This window comes from Wasmannia auropunctata, unplaced genomic scaffold, assembly GCF_000956235.1.
Source record: "Wasmannia auropunctata unplaced genomic scaffold, wasmannia.A_1.0 LD273700.1, whole genome shotgun sequence".
Taxonomy (NCBI): Eukaryota; Metazoa; Arthropoda; class Insecta; order Hymenoptera; family Formicidae; genus Wasmannia; species Wasmannia auropunctata.
In genome coordinates, this window is record NW_012089190.1 from 6,399 (window position 1) to 14,111 (window position 7,713).

The 7,713-nt window shown below is 28.3% G+C and overlaps 1 long non-coding RNA gene across 1 annotated transcript; it reads left to right on the forward strand.

Annotated features, from left to right (window-relative positions):
- Window positions 1-4,692: 4,692 nt before the first annotated feature.
- On the forward strand, window positions 4,693-6,141 carry LOC105461975. Its single transcript, XR_976009.1, has 3 exons — window positions 4,693-4,767; window positions 5,524-5,636; window positions 5,878-6,141. It is a non-coding gene; the product is annotated as an uncharacterized LOC105461975 (long non-coding RNA).
- The last annotated feature ends 1,572 nt before the right edge of the window (window positions 6,142-7,713 follow it).

Below are 7,713 nucleotides of genomic sequence, written 5' to 3' on the forward strand. Positions count from 1 at the left end.
TTTTACGCGAGAAAAAAACAAAGTGCTAGCAGAAAGCGTCTTTACGTGCAGAAAAAAAACTTCAAATTATATGTGGCAACGCGTTCAAAACGGAGCAGTCACAAATGCCGTCCTTCGTTGTTGCCGCCCTTGGCGATCGCCTAGTTCGCTTATGGTTGCGTCCGCTCTGGAGTTAGCGAAGAACAACAAGGCTTCCGACGAAACCATTCGTGAAACTTGGACAACATCTTTACTGTAAGACAATTGGTTGAAAATTCCTTGGATTACGATAAGCCTTATTCCTGCTCTCGTCTAAATTGTCTAAAACAAGCATTCGACAAAATGAGGCTCCAAGACGTGACAAGAATCATCCATCAGCACAATGTTCACCCGAAATACATAGAGCTGATCAGACAACTAAACACTAACAACAAGATCAGAATTAAAATAGCAAATGCACTAATTGTAAGAGCAGAGGTGCCGGTGGCAGTGCGAATCCGACAAAGAGACAGTCTCATCCAATCCTCTTTAATTTGTAATGAAGGATATAATACGGTAATTGAGGGAAGTAGACGGAGGATTCAAAATGGATTAAAAAAAACTGGAAAAATAATATGTTATGCTGATGATGCCATTCTAATTGCCCAAAGCAAAGACGAACTGCAACGTCTGCTGTACAGGCTCACCAGGACTTAAAAGGAGTTCATAGTATGGAAATCTTGGTTGAGAAAACTAAATCCACAGTGATATTTAAAGAACCCGATGTAAGTTATTCGATGTAAGTTATTAATTTACGACAGAATTAAACAACTCATGTGTTAAGTATCTCGGAACAGAGACTACAAGTAGTAGAAACCTTTCAAATGAAGTGCGCACTCAAGTCAACAACGCCTCGCGAATATCCGGTTATCTAAAGAACGCGATATGAAATAACAAGTACATGTCGATTAACAGCAAAACTAAAACGTGCACACCAATATTGATTTCTACGCTGCTGAATCCACAACCGAAATGGCGATAACGAAAAGACCAGCACGAACAAAGAAAATGAAGGCATTCAAAAGCATCAAAGGAGTAACACCAGAAGAAAGAATGAGAAGTCAAGATATACGAGAGGAATATTCAGAACGTGGTGAAATTCATGAAAGCGAGGAGACTCTTTGAAGAGATCGTGTGGACAGGATGGGGCCCGACCGATTGGTAAAATGGGCAAGATCGGAAATCCCTACTTTCAAACGACCGCCCGGAAGATCACCCAGAAGATGGCACGAGAGCTGGATCTCTGCCTCGCAGGAAGGTCAAGAGAGTAGAAGTAACAAAACACAGTCGTAATAGAAGAGGAAAAAGTTGGAAAAGAAAAAAAATCTTAGTTATTAATAAGATAGGTAAAGAAAACAATATAATTTTCTTACAAAATTTTAAATTTATAAATTTTTTGATAAAGCAACATTAGATACATAATGTCCTTCCGAAATAATTATGTACTGAGAAAACCAAGTTTAAAATATATTCTCAATTTTCATTATATAAATCTGATCTTTCCGAAAAGTTTAGCTATGTATTCAAAATACAACGATAATTTATTAATTTAAAAATATTTTAGATTTATTTCAAGATAGCCGCACCGTTTAATGTCTTTGGTTTTAGAATTAGCAATTTTTAATATATGTATAATTAATTATATTATTTAAAAAGCATTTTAGCATAATCGTGTTGACTAATATCAAAAGTAAGTAGAAGAAAACAAAAATACTCGAATACTAGAATTAGATACTATGTGCATACTGAGACTATAAACTTACACACAATCATTAATTCTTTGATAATGATTAAAACGAATTATATTTTATTAAAATCATACATACTTCACTTTCAAATGGTACAAGAGTACGAATTCGCACCGTGAAAATTTTCGAATTGCTGACATTTGTACAGAGATATCCGTCGCGACTATTTGCCAGCTATAGTCGCGGCACCAGTGTTCCATTAGTGGGTGCTCGAAAGAAGTGTACCATTTGAAAGTTAAAAAACAGTATTATTAATAATTTATTATTACAAAATATTATATTTTAAAAATAATATTTATTTTTTATAATAATATAATAAAACATTCTTAAGATTATAAGAGAGTTAACTCTCTTATATATTTCAGTAAACATAAATTTCCATAATGAATTTATTAAGAAATTTTTTTGTGAATATAATTTATACAATATATGTAGTTGTTTAAAAATATAATATAGAATTTTAATAATGTGACAAAACATTTAACATAATTGTGGATTATAACTTGATTATTAATGTAATTATATAATGTAATTTAATCTTATAGAATATCAAATATTGTAAAACATTCTAAAGTCAATAAAATGCAAAATACGGAACTGTATTAAAAAATAAACCGCCTATGATTTATAATAATCCGAATTAAAGACGCAAAAATATAACTTTGTAGCAGTCTGTCGAAACGATGTTTTCTTCCAACAAGTAACGTAAATAATTACATACACTTCCGATATTTTTTATCGCACGAGTGCGGTTTAAAGTATACTTAAATATTTTTCAAAAGTCAAGAATAGCTCAACGATTACGTTGTACGACTTGCATAATCAATTTGTCCCTCAAAAAAAATAAGTTCTAAAAGTTCAATTTTTTATACGTAAGTTTTAAGTTTAAAAGTAAAAACCGAGAATCCACAGTAATAGATAAAAACTATTTATATAAATTATAAAATTATCTATCGGTATTAATATTAATAATAAAATGTTTTTTGTTTCATTAATTGTTTCATAATTTCGTTATTTCAAAGATAAATTCACGTGAACTGACTATTTCTATAAAAGTATTATTATCATACTATTATAAGATAAAATTCAATATTTTCACTATTTTCATTATAGTGGCTTGTGAAGAAAAATGTAGTCGTATCAGTGACTTCGTAAGTATTTATCTTATGAAAGCAGTTTACCTATGTATTCAATACAACTACAATAATTTTTAATTTAGAATTACTTTAGATCTATTTTAAGATAACAAAAAAATGCTTTATTACGTACATATTGAAACTATACTTACATACAATCATTAATTTTTTGATAATAATGATTAAACGAATTATATTTAATTAGAATCACAAAAATTAAAGAATCGGTATTATTAAAAATTTATTATTTCAAATTATTGTAAGAACATTAAAAATAATAAATTTCATTTATTATACAAAAATTTTTAAGGTTATAAGAATTAATTTATATATTTTAGTAAACTTTATATTTTAGTAAACTTTAACGTTTATAGAAATTTATTACAAAATCTTTTTGTTGATATAATTCGTATAATATAATTGTTTAATAATAAAATATAGAATTTCAATAGTGCGACAAAACAATTAATACAATTGTGTTTTATAAATTAATTATTATACTATATATTTAAATCTTACAGAATATTGAATATTGTAAAGCAATCTGACGCCAATAAAATGCAAAATTCGGAACTGTTAATGAAAAATAAACCTCTTATAATTAATAATTCGAATTAAAGACTATCGAAGTAAGAACTTTGTATCGCAAACTGTTACAAAGTTAGCTACCTAAACGATATATCCTTACATTTACTCCGGTAAGAAAGTATTTAAAAATTATATGACAAAACCTAGTAAAAAATTTGTATTCTGCAGTTATACAAATATATTTACAAAAAGAGATGTAATAGTACTAATCTTTTAAAATATTGATAACTAATTGTGCAATTTATTTCAAAATAGTATTTCGATAAAACTGTAATAATGTAGCGAATCATTTTAGCGGCAGATTTCCCAAATTAAATTTGAAAATTATTGTTCAATAATTGAGAAAGATATTTTAGCTGATAATGTTTAAAACATTTAGAAATATAACTGCGCATATAAAGAAATTAAATCATATCATATATACTGTGCACAATTATACCTAAATTCTGATGTAGAAATATTAAAACATGAAATATTATTTATTCATGAAAATTTTAAAAGAAGAATCAGTGTGATGATTGTGGTGCGAGGAGCTGCGTGGCACCTTTCTGTACTAAAAATCCAGGTTCAAATCCATTCAAAGTAATATAACTCTGAAATCGATTTTAATCGATTCGAAAGCAATCGCCGCCTCTCGGAAGGCAACGGCAAACCATCGAGAGTATCTTTGTCAAGAGAACCTTTTCTTAAAAAATTAGCCGTTTGGAAGCCGGTGTTTTAAACTGTAGATCCTATATATCTACGGATATATGCAAAAGAGGTCACCTACATCCGAGACGGACACGATATATAATAATTAATAATTAAAATTAATAATTAAAATACAAATATTATGTCTAAAAAGGCTACAAATATTGCTGCATTATATTATGACAAATATTAAAGATTGTACATGATTTTATGTTTGTAAGTATTGCAATAATTATAACACGTTTATATTTCAAATTAGATTAGTCTAATTTTTTACAAATATGTTTTAAAAATTTTATTTCTGACAAAACTGTTGCGTTATGGCGAAACATCTTAAAGCAATTATTACGAAGTTTCTTATCATATCAGGATGCCATTATTGTTCAAGGTTTTTACAATATTCCTATTCCAAGGTAGCAGGTAATGCAAGGAATTATATTTCCGATATGCTTTATCGGAAATGTAATTGCTTGAATTATCTGCACAAGTTACATGAAGAACATATAAATACCCTTCCAAAGTCGAAGAATTCAGTTGCGATTACATCGTACGACTTGCATGATCAATTTTGCTCCCCAAGAAAAACGGTAAGTTCTAACATGTATCTAATTTTTTAAGATACAGTTGAACCTCGGTAACTGGAACCTGTATAACTCGAAAACCTCTACAAGACGAGAATTTTGTTCATTGCCTTTCGCTCCGCTGCGGAAAACCTTTATAAATCGAAATAAAAATCTACCTTAACTCAAATTATTTATCTGATATTTAGAAGTATTATTTTAGCGCTGCAACTTGAATTTAAGTAGCTAGATCTCTACAAGTCGAAGTTTACTTCTATAAGTCAAACTTCTATTGTTTTCTATAATTTGAAGTTGTATCTATGTGTTACCATGAGTAAAAGCCTATTTATATAATTACTTTTATTATATGTATGAAATAAATAATTCAGTCAAATATTGAAATTTTTTCCTTTAAAAACCATATTATAATCAGAAAATTTTAAACTCTCATACAAAGTCTCCATAAGTCAAATTTTTAAAGGTTATAACCCTTTTTTACTCAAATTTCGATAAGTCAAAAACTCTAAAACTCGAAGATTTTAGCTCTTCCTTTGAGATTCGAGTTATCGAGGTTTGACTGTAAAAGCTGAAAAACCAAAAAATGTTTCTTGTTTAATTAGTTTTATCATTTAAAAGATAAATTCACGTGAATTAAAATCGCAATTTCTGTACAAGTATTATTATCATATTGCATGCGCATATCAAATAATCGATATAAACAATAAATATATATATTATATAAAAAAAATAAATAAATAAGTTACATAAAAATAATAATTACAGAAAATATTGACAAGATGAAGTTCGGTATTTTCACTATTGTGGTTATGATTGTTATGGCTATGATTGCTACGGCTATGGCTTCTGAACGAAACTGTAAACCTTCCGGTCAGCCTGTAAGTATTTATGTATATTTTATAAAAGATAATCCGCATTATAAAGGCATACAAAGGAAATGATATCAGAATTAAAAAATTTTTAGTTTATGTTTTGTTCTGTGCATAATCTATATAAACTTATTAAGACCACAAAAAAATGTTTTACATCTGATCCATGCATTCGCAATATTAATTAGTATTAATTTTTAATGTCGAATAATATATCTCTAAATATTAAATTTTTAATAATTTATTTTAGTGTAGATATGTCTATGACTGTTGTCATGGTCAATGTGTTTCTAACAAATGTTCGTGAAAAGAATTTGACATCGCCTGGACTAAATAAGAGACCTCTTGATTCTGGACCACATTTTTCAAATATGTTAAAATAATGATTCAAGAATGATAATATTGCTCAACACTTCTTTGTATTTGACCATGGCACTATTTTTCGTTTATATTTATAAAAACAAAGAGAGAATTTCTGTTATAACTAACTTTAAATAAAAACGTACATTCAAAATCTCTGACTTGTTATTAATATCACAGTGGACACAAACTTTGCGGATAAAGCACTGCAAGAAAATTCTATTAATACTACGAGAAGAAAGATGGAATATCAAAAAGTTTATCGAGATTAGTTCGATTTTTCGATTTATGAATCTTCAAAGTTTGAGTATAAAATAAATAAAAAATTTACTTACTTTTCAAATAATAAATAAAAGAAACGGCGAATACGAATCGGCGTGGTAAATAATGCGCAATAATAATTTAACACAAATTAATTACAATAAAATGATGTAATTAGTAAAATCGTATGTTTCACCCTTTTTTTTAATCATCTTCAGCGAAATGATTATAATATGTAAGAAAGGATGTATTCTACTGCAGACCGTGAGATGGAAAACTCTCTGACTGTGGAGACGACTTATTTTTGTTCACATTATCCACCTTTTTAAGAACTATTAGCTTCATTACATCGCTAAATCGCTGAAACAAAGAAATGTTCAAATTGATAAAGCAATCAAAGTCCGAGAGAAAACAAATAATTTTTCGTTTTTTATTCAATTCAATTCTAAATGAAACATTATTTCAACTCAAAAATAAAAATTATGTAAAATATATTGTTGTGAGTCGTTTTCATTGACTTGTCATCTGAATTACTGCTAACGTTGCAATAAGAGCTGTCAATGCTTGCTGCTATCAACATTGATTCATCAATTGCTGTATCTTCGACTTCACTATCTCTTTACACATATTTTATGAGACCACCAGCAAATATCACTTAGCAACACATCCAATTTTTTTTTCTTCATAACGAGCTTCCATTGGCATGGCTACTTGATAAAAGCGTTCGCCATGTTCATCCAATTCTGATGCAAGTTGCTTATCAAAGTAATCAATATGGTGATACAGAAAGTGTATTTTTAATAAAAAATTTTCTAAGGAATCATCAATCAGCAAGTCATCAAGTTTTCATAATTTATTTATTAAATGCATTCCAGAGAATAGGTGATGTTCATTTGAATCTAAAAATACACTTTCTGCATCACCATCTTGATTACTTCGTCGTCTTGTCTCAAGGCAGGCAGTTTTCCGCTTCACGGTCTGCAGTAGAATACATACATCTATATATATATTGTAATCATCTCGCTGAAGATGATTCAAAGAAAAAGACAAAATCAAGCTAATAATTTTCAAAAAACTATTCGATGATGTGAGTAAAAATATAATTCAATTTTTTATTCATTTTATACTCAAACTTGAAGTTTCATAAATCGAAAAATCGAACTAACCTCGGCAAACCTTTTAACATTCTCATCTAGTACTAAGAGAATTTTCTTACACAATGCTTTGTCCGCAACAAATATTTCAAAATTATTTTACAGAAAAATCATATGTATGTATATAATATGTAAAATACATTTTTAAATATATTTATTATATAATATTTAATAATGTAAGACTTCTTTAATACTAATACATTTAAATATGTATTGCTGTTATATGTATGTGTGATTATTTGTTTGTATATTAGTACAATTGAGTATGACATAATAGTTATTAATAAATTCGTATAGTGAAGATCGCCTAT